This window comes from Triticum urartu, chromosome 5A (assembly GCF_056163025.1).
Source record: "Triticum urartu cultivar PI428250 chromosome 5A, HENAU_Tu73, whole genome shotgun sequence".
Lineage (NCBI taxonomy): Eukaryota > Viridiplantae > Streptophyta > Magnoliopsida > Poales > Poaceae > Triticum > Triticum urartu.
The window spans coordinates 5399216-5415922 of NC_141877.1; positions in this window are offsets into that span (position 1 = coordinate 5399216).

Here is a 16707-nt window from a genome sequence, read left to right on the forward strand (position 1 = left end):
GTATATGCACATCCTCCCCACCTCCAAAATCAATTAACAAGGGCGTGTGGTCTGAAGTAGATCCTGTGAGGTGTGTAACAGATGCCAAAGGAAACTTGGCCTTCCATGCAGTGTTAACCAATGCTCTATCTAGCCTACATCTTGTGTAGCTTCCCCCTGTGACTTTCTTCTCAAACGTCCAAAAATTGCCCTTAAAGCCCAAGTCTAGTAACATGCAAATATCTGTGGTGTCTCGAAAAGCTTGTATTTGGACGTTACTACGTTGGCCCACTCCCTCATGCTCTTCCGGACGTAACACTTCGTTGAAATCTCGCATGCAAAGCCATGGGAGGGTACTCAAAGTGCTAATATTCTTCAATACTGTCCAAGTGTGATGCCTCAAATGCGTCTGTGCCTCACCGTAAACACATGTTAATCTCCATATATCATTGTTGCCTTCCTCCACCGAAACATCAAGATGATAACAAGAGTAACCAAGAATATCAACTTTTATTGAATTATTCCAAAACAGACCGATACCACCACTTCGACCTTGACTACTAACAGCATATGAATTATCATAACCTAAAGTACCTGCCAATGCTTCTACCCTAGACCCCTCTATCTGTGTTTCAACTATGCATAGTAGGGTAGGGACAAATTTCTTCGCGAAATCGTGAAGCTCTCGGACTGTCGCGGCTTTGCCCGCCCCACGACAGTTCCAACAGAAGGCACTCATTGGCCTCGGCGGCGCCCATCATTCGGGCCCGCCAACTTTAGGTCTCCTTTCACTTGTACGCTATTTTTTGCCAGGGCGTTCTTCTCAGCTTCCAGTATCACCTTTGCACTCTTCGGATCCTGTTTGCCACTCGGACTAGGGGGAACCTCAGAAGGAGGTAGTGCCAATTGACTAGTCCTTTCACTGCTTACTGATTCTGGTGCTGCTAGCCTTGATCTAGCAGCAAGTTTGGACGCTCTCTTCCTGTTATTCTCAGCATCCTGCATATCAGCATCAAGATCCTCTCCATACCTCAGATCATCCTCATAGCCCTCATAGCGCGTGCTTTCTGGTTCTTCCCTTCCGCGGCCTACGCCACGTCCTCCTCTACGTCCTCCTCTGCGGCCGCGCCCGTTCCCAGGTCCACGCCCGGTCCTCATTGTCCATGATGCATGCAGGTCCTTGAAGATCAAAGCTGACGGTGGATGAATACCCGTACCGTGTTCCTTGAAAAGGTACCCCAACATACCACACACCGCACACCAATCGGGCAGCTTCTCATACTTGACCCGATAGATCTGGCGCTTCCCCTCGCGTATCATTGACACTGCATTCCTCAGAGGTTTCATCACATCAATTCTTACCCAGACTCGATAAAAGTTTCTTGCGAAGTCCTGCGATGGTGGTTCAGCAAAGAGAACCTCTCCAATCTTTGCTGCAAGTGCCGGCACTAGGTGTGCATACAGATTTGGAACGTCGTGGATTTGAGCCCAGATTTCAATGTTGTCAAGCTTAACTGTAGAGGGTTTCACAAGTGCATCATATGGCTTGATGATCACCGCATCGCCCCTAAAGTGCCAGGGGCCGTCCTGGGTGACTCTCTCCCAATCTCCCAAGCACGAGAACTGGGCGGTGTAAAGGTTGTCCTCCAATGGCTTGAATTTTACTTCCTGCACAAGATCCCATGCCGCCCGCATATTCTTGAAAAACCAAAATTGACTATATGTTTTGCTTGAGTGAACCCTAATCAGGGCAACCCATCGCGCGGCCTCCGGCGGAACCTCCTTCTCATCAAACACAACATCGTCCAGATCCTCCTCTTTCAGTCCCAGCTCTTGCATCAACTTTTCCACGTCATCTTCCCCTGCTTGATCCGCCATAGCAGACCCCGAAGCCTTGTTGGATGACATCCTGAACCCTAGTCCGATGAAACATATCGGATCCTCCTGAAGGAACCCTAACCCCCCGCCGTCCTACCCCCTCCAGTACGAGTGCACGGGTCAGGGAAGGCAGAACGGAGGTAGGGGAAGACGATCTCGACGGCGGCGTGGTGGAGTCGCCCTGGGAGAACAAAAACCCTAACGAGAGGGAAAGATTCTGTCCTAGGACGCTCAGCACATGGCATGAACGCTTGTTAACTGTGCTGGTTAGCTGCTCGCTGCACTACTGTACAGTAAACAGGCACTCTCGCTACCCACTATTGGTCTGGCCCAGTGGCGGGTCCCTATGCGTCGCGTGGTTGTTCGACGCAAAACACGTCGAATAGGAGCTCCCGAGCTCCTGTATGACACTCATTAGCGTCAAACAGAAGAGCTTCCACACCAGGGCTCTCGCACAAACGAGCCGGCCCATTGATAGGCCAGCGTAAGGAAAAAAGTAACGAACAAAAAATCATAGAGCTAGTTGGTTTCTAACTCGCGACCTTGCACTGGATAGCCACGCCGAATGCCACTCCCACTAGCGACTTGTATTATTTTCAAGTACAGCGTAAACTTCAAGTACTCCCTCCATTCCCTTATACAAAGTCACAAACTCAAATTACAGGTACCAAGGTAAAATTTAATAATTGCTTTGCAAGTCAATTATTCTTTTAGTTAACCAGGATCATTAATACGCCCGCATGCATGCAAAGAAGGAATGGGAAGAAAGTAGCACAGTGTCATTATGACTACATGTATGTAAATATTAAACAAGTTGGTACTACGAGGAAACATCATTAATTTTGGCCTCGATTATTGTTAGTGGCCTTGTATAGATGCAAATTGTATTTTTCATAGTGGACTTGTATAAGAGAATGGAGGGAGTACTATGTACAGCGGCAGATCGGTTTTTTAATCTTCATTAAAAAATGAATAATGTTTTCTTGAACAAATTTTGAAACTCGAACAAACTGTTAAAATGTATTTTCTTAAAACTTACAAATCATTGAAAACATGAACAGAAATTTATTACTTTTTATATATATGATGAATGATTTTCAAATATACATTGAACATTTTTTAGATGTACGATGAACAATTTTGAAGTACATAGTGAACATTTTTGTGATATACACTGAACAAAACTTAAAACATAATGAACATTTTTGTGATATACCATGAACAAATTTTGAACATTGAACATTTTTATAGTATAGTCTGAACAATTTTTAACCATACATTGAATTTTGTGATATGCGCCTAAAAAACATTTAAATGCCCATTAACATTTTGTGATATACACTGAACAATTTTAATTTTTTGACAAAATTTGAAAAAGTTAATAAAATTACAGAAAACTGTGAACACGTTTTGAAATCATGATTTTTTTGGGGATTCGAAACATTTTTCTTGAAAACAAAGTATAAAAATAGAAACGAAAAACATTGAACATTTTTGTAAAAAAATACGATGGACAATTTTTAGTTAAACATTGAACATTTTTGTGATATACACTGAACAAATATTTAAATATACATTGAACATTTCTGTGATATATGATGAAGAAAGTTTTGAATTGTGAACTTTTTTTTTTGAAAAAGTGATTTTTTGGAAACCATGAACATTTTTTGATACATGAACAAAATTAGGAATTTCAAACTTTTTGAAAACAAAGAATAAAAAAATGAAAAAGAACAGAAACCGGGAAAAAGGAAAAAAGAAAACAGGCAAAAAGGGAAAACCGACAAAAAGAAAAAAAATGAAAAAAAAAACCAAAGCTTCATCTGTATCTTCAAATCCTCCAGCGACATAGCATACCTTTTTTTATCGCGAATACGCAAATTGCGTATCATTGCATTGATAGGTAGAATGGAGAGTTACAATGGCTAGACACAACTACAGATAGAGGGTGGTCATTCTAGCCAGCATTAGGAAGATACAAGACTCAAGGTGGGTCAAAAGTAAATTTGGCCAGCCCTTTGGCACCAGCTGAAGCCCAAGGCTTAGCTTCGTCAAGGATATTTTGCGTCAGGGTGGAGGTAGACGGTTGGATCCTGTCGAAGGTGCACGCGTTTTTGTGCTTCCAGAGCGACCACGCGATCAACATCCCAAGCGAAGCAACCCCTTTGCGAAGGGAGGTAGGCACACCATTGGTGGTGCGGAGCCACCAGTCGAAGAATGGCTCGTCGCCGTGCGGCATGGCACCGGTCAGACACACGGATGCGTAGACGTCGTGCCAGACCGTGCGGGGGAAGGAGCAACCGATGAGGATGTGCCATGAACTTTGTTTCCTGGTCGCAGAACGTGCACTTCTGGTTGTGCGGTGGGCCATGGCAGGCAAGGCGCTCGTTGGTCCAACAACGATCGAGGAGAGCAAGCCAGATGAAGAATTTGGCACTGAAGAGGGCCCAAGTCTTCGAGGTGAGTGCAGCTAGGGGCGAGGGAATCGATCCTTGGAACATGGCATTGTAGCAGGAGCGTGTCAAGTACTTGCTGTCAGGAGTCCAACGCCAACGCAGTCGATCCGGCCGGTCCGATAGGATGGTGGATTGAACACAGCGTATACCTGAAGAAGTCCGGTTCACATCTATTCACAGCATGGGCTAAAAGCATGGAGCAATGACGATTGTGATGGCTCCTAACTGAGCAACTAAGAGCATCTCTAATAGACCTATCAAAACACGGACCTATAAACTCCGTTTACAGTTCGTTCATTGCCTCGGATATGGGCTGAAAACCTCCACGAAAGAATAGAAACCATAAATCGAATTGTAAATTTTGAAATCAAGACTTTGCGGGAGAAATAGAACGTGTTCATAGATCTTGATCACCATACATAGTTCATACATACACTAAATTACACTAAATAGCTAGGAGAATAGGCGGCCATCGTAACCCTATAGCCAAAAATTGGCTCATTAGAGCCATCCGGGTGCGGTGGCGACCCTGCGGCGGCGGACATGCTCAGTCGTCGTCGTTGGAGACGAGGTCAACATATATGTCGCCCTGCGCCTTCTTCTCGTGGCGCCATGCGTCTTGGTTGTCAACGAACTCCTTCTCCTTCGATTAGGAAGTCGTCGAGGTTCGCAAGATATCGCCGACGCTGCTCCTCCTCCTCCCACGCACTGCCCGCCATGATTGCCCGCTCGAAGATGTCCGCCTCGGCCGGGGGAGGAAATCCTTCGGCCCGATGACGCCGACGCCCGACAACTCCGCCTCGAGCTCCTGCTTCACCACGCGGAGGGCCGAGAGATCCACCGGCTCCCTTTTCATCGGTGTGAGGAGCGGCATGCGAGGACTTGACCCCCCGGCGGCGGAGGAGCCCGCGCCGAAGAAGATCAGCCCATGCCGGCGGTCGTACTCCTCCGTCTCGTGGTGGAGGAGCGACTCCGGCGGCCGGAGACCGTGGTTGGTGTACTTCTTTGCCACGCGCTTCCTCGCGTCGTCCGCTCGGACACACCGCTTGCACTCGGGGTCGTCTCTCTCGCTGGAGCTGCGATCGGAGCTCCACATTCCGCCCCACATGATGGCGTTCGGCAGCGGGATTGGACTCACCGGCGGCAAGAAATAGAAGGGGGATTGGGGAATCGTGGCGGCGGGGGATAGGGTTTCGACCCGTATCGGCGCCACGAACCCTTACATATACCGCGTCGGGGGGGGGGGGGGGGAGGGGGGGGGTGTTGTGGGCCACCGTAAAATGTTTTACAACCGGGCGAATATACGGGCTCTGTTCTGGCCAAAAAATAATATTCCAACCCCGTATAATCGCCGGGTTTTGCGGGTCCACGCGTTTTTAGGGGTCTGCTAGAGATGCTCTAAGTCAACCACTTGGTTCATGGCCTGAAGCTCAATCGTCAATGCATCACGGCCATGAGCCATCCGGCCAGCTTTGCAGGCCACCACATCCCCGACATGATCCCAAACCACCACACCCCAGGCTGCATGATCTTGGCCTTGAACAAATGCGCCGTCAGCGTTAAATTTTAGCGTGCCGGGTTGCGGCGCAAGCCATACTGCTGCCTCTTTCTGCACACTCTCCTTGTTCGGACACATAATCTCCATATATTCAGCATTGTCAATAATGCCTCGATATCCTATAGTCTGCGCGCTTGCCATCTTGCGTCGACCCTGACGGACGTCGTTTCTGTTATTCTACCAATGCCACTATGCATAAAACAGCTCCAGCCTCTTTTTCTGTTGGATTAGCCATAGAATATCCATTGTTTCCTGTATTGTTGTACAGCACTGAACTGAACGTCTTACATCCTCGAGGCCCAGGAACTGCCATAGCTCCTTAACCTTGCTGCATTGTATAAACAGATGTGCACCATCTTTGATTCTTGTGTGGCCTATTTCCATTTCACCCCGGTAATTCCATCGAACTAAGTAGCAACATGTAAGGAATCAGTTTTCGAGATACCACGCAACACCAATTTTCCAACGACACTAATTAGAAATAAAAAGATGCATCACTCGTTTCCGACCAAATTAATTATGTCTTGGTATTAGAGTTTTCTCTCTTTGTCCTGATAAACCCAAACGGAGGGAGTAAAGATTATCTATCTCAACATTACATGATTCGAAATACAAAACAGAAAACCACGGCTAGAAGAGGACGACATCTAGAGGTATTGCTTTTCATGTACTAATACCTTGTAAAACACATTCTCTAACAAATTGGTCTGGATCCTTCTTCAACAATTTCCACACACTACAAGGCCAGTTCACAAAAGCTTAAAGCGTGAAGCTTTGGTACAAAACTATCTGTGGTCTATCTTGAGAAAAGGGTACATTTAGTACACGAACCGTCACCTGTCTCAACAACGCACCATTTCTGTTGGCTCGCAAAGTAACTTTAATTTGTGAGCATTAGCCAAAGCAACACACAATGGTAGGCAAAAACCATGTCACTAAGCAATAAATAAAGGGGAGCCTCAACCCATCTATTCATCTCCACCACCACCACCAAAACAACATTGAAAACATGAAGACCTTATTCCTCCTAGCCCTCCTTGCTCTTGTAGCGAGCACAACCTTCGCGCAATACTCAGAAGTTGGTGGCTGGTACAATGAAGTTGGTGCAGGAGGTGGTTCTCAACAATGCCCGCTGGAGCGGCCGAAGCTAAGCTCTTGCAAGGATTACGTGATGGAGCGGTGTTTCACAATGAAGGATTTTCCAGTCACTTGGCCCACAAAATGGTGGAAGGGCGGTTGTGAGCACGAGGTTCGGGAGAAGTGCTGCCAGCAGCTGAGCCAGATAGCACCACAGTGTCGCTGCGATTCTATCCGAGGAATGATCCAAGGCAAGCTCGGTGGCTTCTTCGGAATTTGGCGAGGTGATGTATTCAAACAAATTCAGAGGGCCCAGAGCCTCCCCTCAAAGTGCAACATGGGAGCCGACTGCAAATTACCTAGTGGCTATTACTGGTGATGATATAGCCTCTATTCGTGACCAATAAAATGTCACATACCACAACATGTGACAAATAAGTGTGCTCGTATGATAATCTATGAATAAAATCACCCTTGTATATTGATTTGTGTTGGAGATACCTGTGTATGAGTTTGCTGGTGGTGGTTTGTGTGCATGTTTGTGCAGCTTTAACAATAATAAAAAATACAAACTTGTTCAATACTTCGCAAGAAAGAGAAGAAGATTAAATGGTTCACACAAGAGAACTATTTTGGACATGACTATTCTCTCTTTTTAGTCTAGCAATAGCTAAAAGAAATCTATACTAGTCACTGACATGCTAATCGAACCCATAAATTTGTATGCACAGCCACTCCATGTATCTTTTGCACTATAACCTTATCCGTCCATCCAACAACTTGTAAAATAGTGCAAATCTAGTTTCATGAAATGTTTAAATCTCATGGAAGTGAAACTTGCTCACTTGTTTACGAGAGTAGATGTACAACCCCACCATCCGGGTTGAACTTTTCACTCCATAGGGATCTCCTTTACAATTTGTTTGAACAATTATCTTGGGAACAACCTGTTTTCTGGGGGGAAATAATCTGGAATAACTAGGCATGAACCAAATGATTCTAAATACAAGATAAAACTAAATTATGGCACAGATAGGACGTCATCTTGATTCACTATTTTCTGTACATGGAACCTTGGCGCATTCCTTATCATGTACTACTATGTAAGACACATTCTCCAACTAAAAAATTTACATGACTTGTATCTTTTTAGGGTAAATATTTAACATTTTTTAGGGAAAATATCTAATAGTTTGGTCCAGATCCATCTTTGACAACTCGTGAAACACTAAAAAAATAGTTCTGCAAAACTATTTGAAGATTTGGTAGGACACTACTTATGGTCTATCTACACACGTCCTATGTGCTTTTAAACTAACTTTGTTTGGTATCTAACTAAATTAACATGCACCGACCAAACCAACACACAAGATAGAAAAAATCGTGTCACCTCATCTGTAATCATAGAGAGGCCTCATCTAATCTATGCATCGTCTTTCCTGCAGGGTAAGCTATCCATCTTCACCGCCACCAAAACACCATTGACATAATGAAAACATTCTAGCTGCTTCATGTAGATCTCCTTGCTCTCACAACAAGCATGGCCTTCATAATTCATGTTGTACAAGGAAGTTCGCATGGGGAGTGGTCACAGTTGACGCAAGAAGGAGCAGATGATTCTGATATATCTCTATTTCTAATGGACGAGTTGGTGAATAGTCACCGCGGTTTATTTTTGTTGGGTTTTTTTGTCTCTCCTCCCACCACCCCCTCCCACCCTGGCCCATCAGTTTATTTTTCTCTTCACTCTTTATTACAACCAAAACTTTCCTAACGTATAACAAATCACGGATCTAACTTCCTTAAATTATGCAAATCAATCGATTCCTTTTATTGGTTCAATTTGTCTTAGGAAACAAATAACAGATTTTCACGAAACAAATAATACATTTTAATCTAACTTTCCTAACTTATCTAAATCAATCGATTTCTCTTATTAGTGAAATCTCTATTTTTAATGGACGAGTTGGTAAATAGTCTCCGCGATTTATTTTTGCTAATTTTTTTTCGTCTCTCCTCCCACCACCACCACCCTGGTCCATCGGTTTATTTTTCTCTCCACTCTTTATTACAACCAGAACTTTCCTAACATATAACAAATCACGGATCTAACTTCCTTAAATTATGCAAATCAATCAATTCCTTTTATTGGTTCAATTTGTCTTAGGAAACAAATAACAGATTTTCAAGAAACAAATAATACATTTTAATCTAACTTTCCTAACTTATCTAAATCAATCGATTTCTCTTATTAGTGAAATTTGTTTTAGGAAACAAATAACAGACACGTCACAACTTTTCTCCCAATAAATAGTTGCTTAACATTTGCAAACTTTCCTAGCCAGACACGTCACAAACGGGCAGGTATTGATATCACGTTACCTAACAATAAAACCCCATTTGCATAGAAATCAGTTCAAAAATCCTAACTTTTCTAAATTTTTACCTTTCCTTGATAACAACCAATATTTCCTATGTTTTTCATCTATTGAAGGAAATCACTCCTCCATCGATATTAGCATTTTTTGGAATGAGATCTCTGGGTTATGTTTTTTTTGCGATTCTTTCCAATTGTGACCTCTCCTTCCACTCTGGCTCCTTCTTGCATAAACACCTCCACCACAGCCAGGTGACACCACCCCAGACCTCCTGCCTCTTCACACCTTCTCCGCCACCTCCTTCTCGTACTCCATTAACAATCCCTCCGCCACATTTGTCCACGACGGTGTCGAGGGCATGGCGCAGCAGCGTACCAGCGGTAGAAGAGCGTAGCAGCAGGAAGCAGCACGCAGCAGGCGAGGCGAGCGGCCGACGGTGGAGGGCAGAGATGCGGCCGGCGTGGCTGAGGGGCGGCCGGTAGAAGATGGCCACGACTGGAGGCGGCGCGAGGCAGGGGCGCGACAGCTGGGCGAGCAAAGGGATAGGCGGCAGCAGACGGGGCGAGCGCAACCAGCGAGAGTGTGCAGCGCGGCCAGGGTGTGTGTCGCGCGGGGCACAGTTGTGCGGTGGCTGCGGAGAGCGCGACAGCAGCGGCGGGCGCGACCGACGCGGTGTAGCACGGGAGTGGGCATGGAGAGGGAGTGGCCCCGCGGGCGCAGAAGAAGAGCGGCAGGCTCGGGCATGGGCGTGCATAGGAGCGGGCATCTGCCACGGGGTCAATCCGAGGAGCTCGGTGGCTACCCCTGCAATGGCCATGGCGGACGACGGTTCTCGGCCATGGCGAAATACCTAATGAGAGCAAACGAGAGGGGAAACAGGGGAAAGGCAAGAGGAGATCATGGTGGTGTCAATGGCGCCCTAGGGAAAGACATGGGAGCTCAGGGCGGTGTGGATCGAATGACAATGTCGCGGTGGCCCAAGGTTGAGGAAGACGACAGTGACGTCGATGCGGGGGTGCTGGACTTGATCTAAATATATCGGCTAAATAGGCTATGCTGATTGGTACTAAAGTTGAGCTAGCACCGCTTGATTATGTTACATATAATCGCCAAGATCTCGTCAGCGGCGTCATCTCTTTTATGTGCTTTACTGCATCACATATGTCGTGTCTCAACAGCAAAATTGTAGGAGTAACTGGTCCTGGTTGCACAACCTTTTGAATAAGAATAGGGCCAGACAGATTATAGAGTTCGCTGCCGTGAAGGGTTTGATTGTGTGATACCACCATTCAATTGCGCCATTCTTTTGTTTTTTAGGAGGAAACGACAGGAGAGGCTTCTACTGCATTTAATTAACAAAAGATATTAATGTTACATATTTACAAGAGGGGTGCCACTTGTTTGTTGTTTTGCCTCAGTTGCTCTTAACGCGTTCCTACCTTCTGTCATGCGATGCCAAAGGCGTTCCAGGAGGCGTTGCGCATGATGGAACGTTGATGAGTCATAGGTGCACCAGGTCATCATGGCCTCCAACAGTACCACATGGTACGTTGAGATTCACGCATCATTAACAGGTTGAAGATGAAGTTGTGTGAGTCATAAATTGAAGTGGCTCGTGATTCTGTATGTTAGCCCTTCCTTGTAGGTGCTTCTCAAGATGGAGGACAACATATTAGTCAAGACATTAGGGATCCTCATTGATGTTTTATCTCTCGTCTGCATTTATTTTGTTTGCTCCAATTCTATATATTCTCACGAGTAGATGAGGTGTAAACATGTGCAATGTAGTTCCTTTTTCTACATATGGTGATTGATTTCTTATTTGGTAACCCAACTAACGGATGGTAATTAATCTTCAAATACCAAAACCAAACATACAAGGTAACAATCAATTCATGTATCACAATCAGATTCTTTTTTAGTACCCAGTTTAACTCACGGATGGTAATCAATCTCCAAACAAAGGAAACAATCACCGTCGTTTACCTCTCGCCAATGTTACATAAAAATAACGCTGAGAATTTAGATGTATTGTTTGTCATGACGCTGTGGCTGGCCGATTACATGAAATTAACTCCCTCAGTTGTGGTGACAAATATAATACACATAATCCATATTGTTATGCACTAGCACATGTGCGTGTGAAATAGATAGATTATGGTCCCGTACCCAATAAGATGAATATGTGTGTGTTAGAGAGAGAGAGAAAAGGAGAGGGGAGAGAGAGTGAGGAAGAGGGAGGGGAGGGTGTGTGTGTGAGAATTTGATGGTAAAAAAGGTTGTCAATGTCACTTAATATGTATGAGAATATTAAATGTAATATTAACATAATTAATATTAAACTCTTAAAGTTAATGTGGCCCCGTTGCCGTTGGTATACCACCGTATGTGGCCAATATAAGGAGTTGTAGATGGTGGCTGGGCCTTCGGATTAACACTAAAAAATGTGTGATCTTGCCTATCAGATGTGCACGAGGGTGACTTCATAAAATTTCAAAGTGATATGCCGGCTCAATCTCTCAGAGACGCCCATAGGGATAGGATGTACGTGTGTGTTCAAAAAAATAAATATATGCGTATGTATATAAGCGTTTGCGTCTGTACTATGTTAAAAAAATGTGCACGAGGTGGTGGAATTGCTCGCCAATGGGCTTGGGTGCCACCTGGGGCTACCATTGTGCCTGCAGAAAGCCGTGGCTGGCCATTTCCAAGAGCTGCGGCCTTGGATAAATCTGCAAGGCTGATTCTAGTGCACTCCGTCCTATGCGCTATGCCGATCCACACGATGATGCTCCTATGCGGCAAATCCTATTTAGCGCTGCAGGCGCCGGTTTCTTCAGTTTCTGCAAACAGGCGCCTGCAGGCGCGGTAGCTGGGCTCGGCCCATTTCTCCTTTGTTTCTTTAGTTTAAAACTTTCAAAAATTATGTAGCTGCCGGACGTCGAACCTACAACCAGCTCCTTCGGGGCAATCAAGCGCAACCACTAGACCAATGAAGGACTTGTGCGGTCAAAGCGTTTTGTTTTTATTTCTAATTGTATCACCATAACATCAACCTGCTGCTGCACAAACACTTCGTTTTCTCTCTTTTATTTTTTTCTTCAGTTCGGTTCATTTTTTATTTTCCTTTTTCTCATTTTTTGTTTCATTCTAATGCATGTTTTTTATAAAATTCGTGAACCTTTTTTCTTAATTGACGAACTTTTTTCCGAATTTCATGAACTTTTTAAAAAATTCAATGATTTTTTTTTCAAATTTGATGAACTTTTTCTCAAAATTAATGAACTTTTTCCAAAATCGATGAACTTTTTTCAAATCGAGTGAACTTTTTCCAAAATCGATGAACTTTTTTCAAATCGAGTGAACTTTTTTCAAAATCGATGAACTTTTTCAAATCGAGTGAACTTTTTTCAAAATCGATGAAATATTTTTTTGAAGATTGATGAGCTTTTTCCATTTTTATTAGTTTTTGTTTTAAATTCTTCAACCTTTTTTTTAACCCATGAACCTTTTTTTTAATTCCTGATTTTTTAAGAAAAGATACACATATTTTTTTGAACATTCAATGGTCAACTGGTCAGACCGGTCAATTGATGAACTTTTTTCCTCCAATTAGTGAACTTGTTCTAATTTAAATAGCGCAGCTAGAGTAGTTCTTAGATGGTGCGTGCTGTATTCAATCACTATTAGCCTGGTAGCGTAGTGGTAGCCAATGTATTGGATGAAGCTGCAGTCTTTGTTCGATTCCCCACGAATCTCTTTTTTATGGTGGGTATGGTGGGTTTTTTCGCGCTACAATATTACGGTACGTTACGTGTTTATGGGCCGGCCCACTAAGGTTCTCCTGTGAGCGCCGGTTACCGTCGCGGGTGCTTAAGGCGCCGACTAGGACCTCCCCTCCTATGCGCCACTCGTTGCGGCGAATTGTCGAGCGGACGCACAGGCGCGTCTTCAGCTGGGCCGGCCCATTAGCGCAACGCAATGAAAAAATCCCAAAAAACTCTGCTCGAGGGAGGGACCTCCATCTTTGTACGCACAAGCCTAGCCAACGCGATAGACAAGCTTTCTTGGTTGCCATGGCGCGCGAAGCTAAATGTAATGTAGATCCGAACATTTTCTCAAATTCCTAACGTGAAAATTATTTTGAAAAAGTGTTTCTTTAAAAGCGAACACTTTCCAAATTTTAGAAGAAAAACTAAAAAGCTTGAACAAAGTTTTGATAAAATGAACGCTTTTTAAAATCCCAAATATTTTTGAATTTAGAGAACAAAATTTTGAAATTGAGAACACAATTTGAATATGAACATTTTTTAAAGCATAAACATTTTTTAATCTTGAGAACAAATTTTGAAATGGAGAACAAATTTGGACACGTGGGTTTTTTTTAAAGCATGAACATTTTTTTGGAATCTTGAGAACAAATTTGGAAGCACGAACAATTTCTTAAAGTACGAACATTTTTTGAATATTGAGAACAAATTTTGAAACGGAGAACAAATTTGAAAAATCCCGAAAAAATTTGAAAGCGCGAACATTTTTTGAAAACGTGAACAACAAAATTGAAGTCTGGTACATTATATTAATTTCGGAAGTTTTGTACTTTTTTGTGTAACGAGAATTTTTTTTGAGTTTTGAGAACTTTTTTTTTAAAACTGAACATTTTATGAAAAGGCAAACAAAATATTAATATTTTGAAAAAAAAGAGAAAAGAAAAAGAAAATGAAATAAGAAACCAAAGAAAGAAAAAAAAGCAGAAAAAATGAAAAAAGAAGAAAAGAAAAAAGAAACAGAAAGGAATTTGAAAATCTGAAGAACAAAAAGGAAATAGAAAGAGAAGAAAAAATAATTGAAAAATGAAATAAAGAAACAGAAAAACAAAGAAAGAAGAAAAAAAGAGAAAGAAAGAAACATAAACAAGAAAACAAAAAACCAATGAAAAACCGGTTCAAGAACCTTCTGGAAGGTTCCAAAACCGGTAAGGAACCTTCCAGAAAGCACCCAAAAACGGATACTGTAGCCCGTGTACTATCTAGTTGGGCCGGCCCATCTTGATCGCTAGGTCGCTCGCCTTTGTGCGTTCGCTCGACATTCTGCCGCAATGAGCGTCCCTTAGGATATTCCCACAATGATGGCTTTGGATGTTGCCCCCTGCTACTTTAGCCCAGATTAGAAAGATCTGTAGGGGCTTCATTTGGCCTGGTCATGCGCACGCCAATGGAGGGAATTGGGCTGTCGCTTGGGGTACTGTTTGCACACCCAAGTGGGCTGGTGGCCACCGTCAACATACTTTTCCCTCACGTTAGGGTTCCTCTCCTCTGGGCGGCGACTCATAGCCGCCGTAGAGATTCATCTTCCCTACCCATGCTTCTCCGTGATCCCTCGGCTCGGATCGATCAAGGGGCGGTCCCTGGACTGCTACTCGATCTTGGCTAGGGGTCTGTGGAGAGGAAGGGAGTCTAGGGTTCCGACAAACAAGCCCGGTGGAGAGTTCTTCGGGCTAGGGAACGACGAGCGAAGCTTCTGGATCGGGCACTCACGAGGATCTGGAGGCGATGATGAAGGAACTGGGTCTCTCGGAGGAGGATCTAGATGACGTTGTTGTTGATCAAAAAGCTATACCGCCGGAGGCAACACGGTGGATGGCGATTGCTAGAGTTCACAATGAAAAGCCCTATAGCCAATTCTGGTTCTACAAGAACATGAGGGCCGCTTGGGATCTCGCGCAGAAGGTGAACATCCGACCACTCGAGGATAATTTATACACTCTGCAGTTCTCCTGCCTCGGTGATTGGGAGCGCGTGATGGAGGAAGGTCCGTGGACTTTCCGCGGAGATGCGGTGATTCTTGCGAAGTACGACAGGTTCACCAAACCGTCAATGATCAAACTGGACAAGATGGCTATATGGGCACAGATTCATGATTTTCCGGATGGCTATGTGTCGCAGATTCCGGCTTTGGCAGCAAAGATAGGGGATCTGGTGTACGCGGAGCCAGCATCTCATGATTTTGAAGGTAACTTCTTCAGGGTTCGAGTCAACCTAGATGTCAACAAACCACTGAAGAACGCGGTCTCGCTCAAGATTGATGATAAAAGGTTGTTGTTCCGTGTCAAATATGAACGCCTCCCAGATTTGTGTGCTGTATGCGGCAAGCTTGGGCATCTGTACAAGGAACACGGTGACGGAGTTCACCCCCCATCGGCGCTGGTGTTCAAGAACTTGAAGGCCTCTTGGTTCCGCGGAGCGGGTCCTGGACTCGGTGGGGCGAAGAATAAAAGAAGCACAGCAGGGAGTCGACGGTCAGCTGCTGATGAAAGACCCGCCTTCCCAAAGGACCAGGATGCTGCGATGACAGAGGCAGATCAGAATGGGAAAAGGACCCAAGCTTCGGTCCTGTCTACAGGCGTGCATACTTCTGCACCCTCGGCTCATCCAGGCGACGGGATTCTGCTGCTGCCGGCGCCACAGTTACCCGTGAGCCCACCACCCAAGCAGGACCCCAAGAGGGCGAAGACAGATGCACAAGGTCAGAACATCCAAGGCAAGGGAAACAATGCAAAGGATAACACAAACGCAACATCGGCGGACTCCCGGGTGGAGTACCGCCGGGCCCAATGAGTATCCTATGTTGGAACTGCCGCGGTGCGGGCAAAGCCGCAACAGTTCGGGAGCTTCGCGAGTTAGCGAAGAAATTTGCCCCTACCCTACTTTGTATCGTAGAAACACAGCTGGATAGAGCAAGGGTAGAGAGTTTGGCTAGTAGCCTTGGTTTTGATAAAGCATTTGCTGTTAGTAGTCAGGGGCGGAGTGGTGGACTCGGAATTTTCTGGAATAATCCAATAAATATAGAGATTTTGGGCTACTCGGTTTATCACATTGATTGTTCTCTCACAGATCCAGGCCAGGACCCATGGAGGGCCACTGTTTTTTATGGAGAGGCCCAAACCAACCTGAGACAACATACTTGGGACGTAATGAAGGGGATAGCTAGTTTAAGCGATCTACCTTGGGTCTGCATAGGTGATTTTAATGAAGTGTTGCATCCAGAAGAACAAGAAGGCATTGGAGAGAGGAGTAATGCGCAAATCCAAGGCTTTAGGGAGGCGGTGGACGTTTGCATGTTGGCGGATTTGGGTTACCAGGGTAACTTTTGGACGTTTGAAAAGAAGGTCTCGGGAGGGAGTTACACCAGAGTACGCCTTGATAGAGCGCTTGCGACGGGTGCATGGGCACTGAAGTTTCCCACAACCATGGTTCTGCATCTTACGGCTGCGACTTCGGACCACGCACCGATCCTCTTGAAGACGCAGGATGATGAAAGTCGTCCACCGGCGAAACCCCCATTCAGATATGAGGTTATGTGGGAGACGCATGAAACGTGG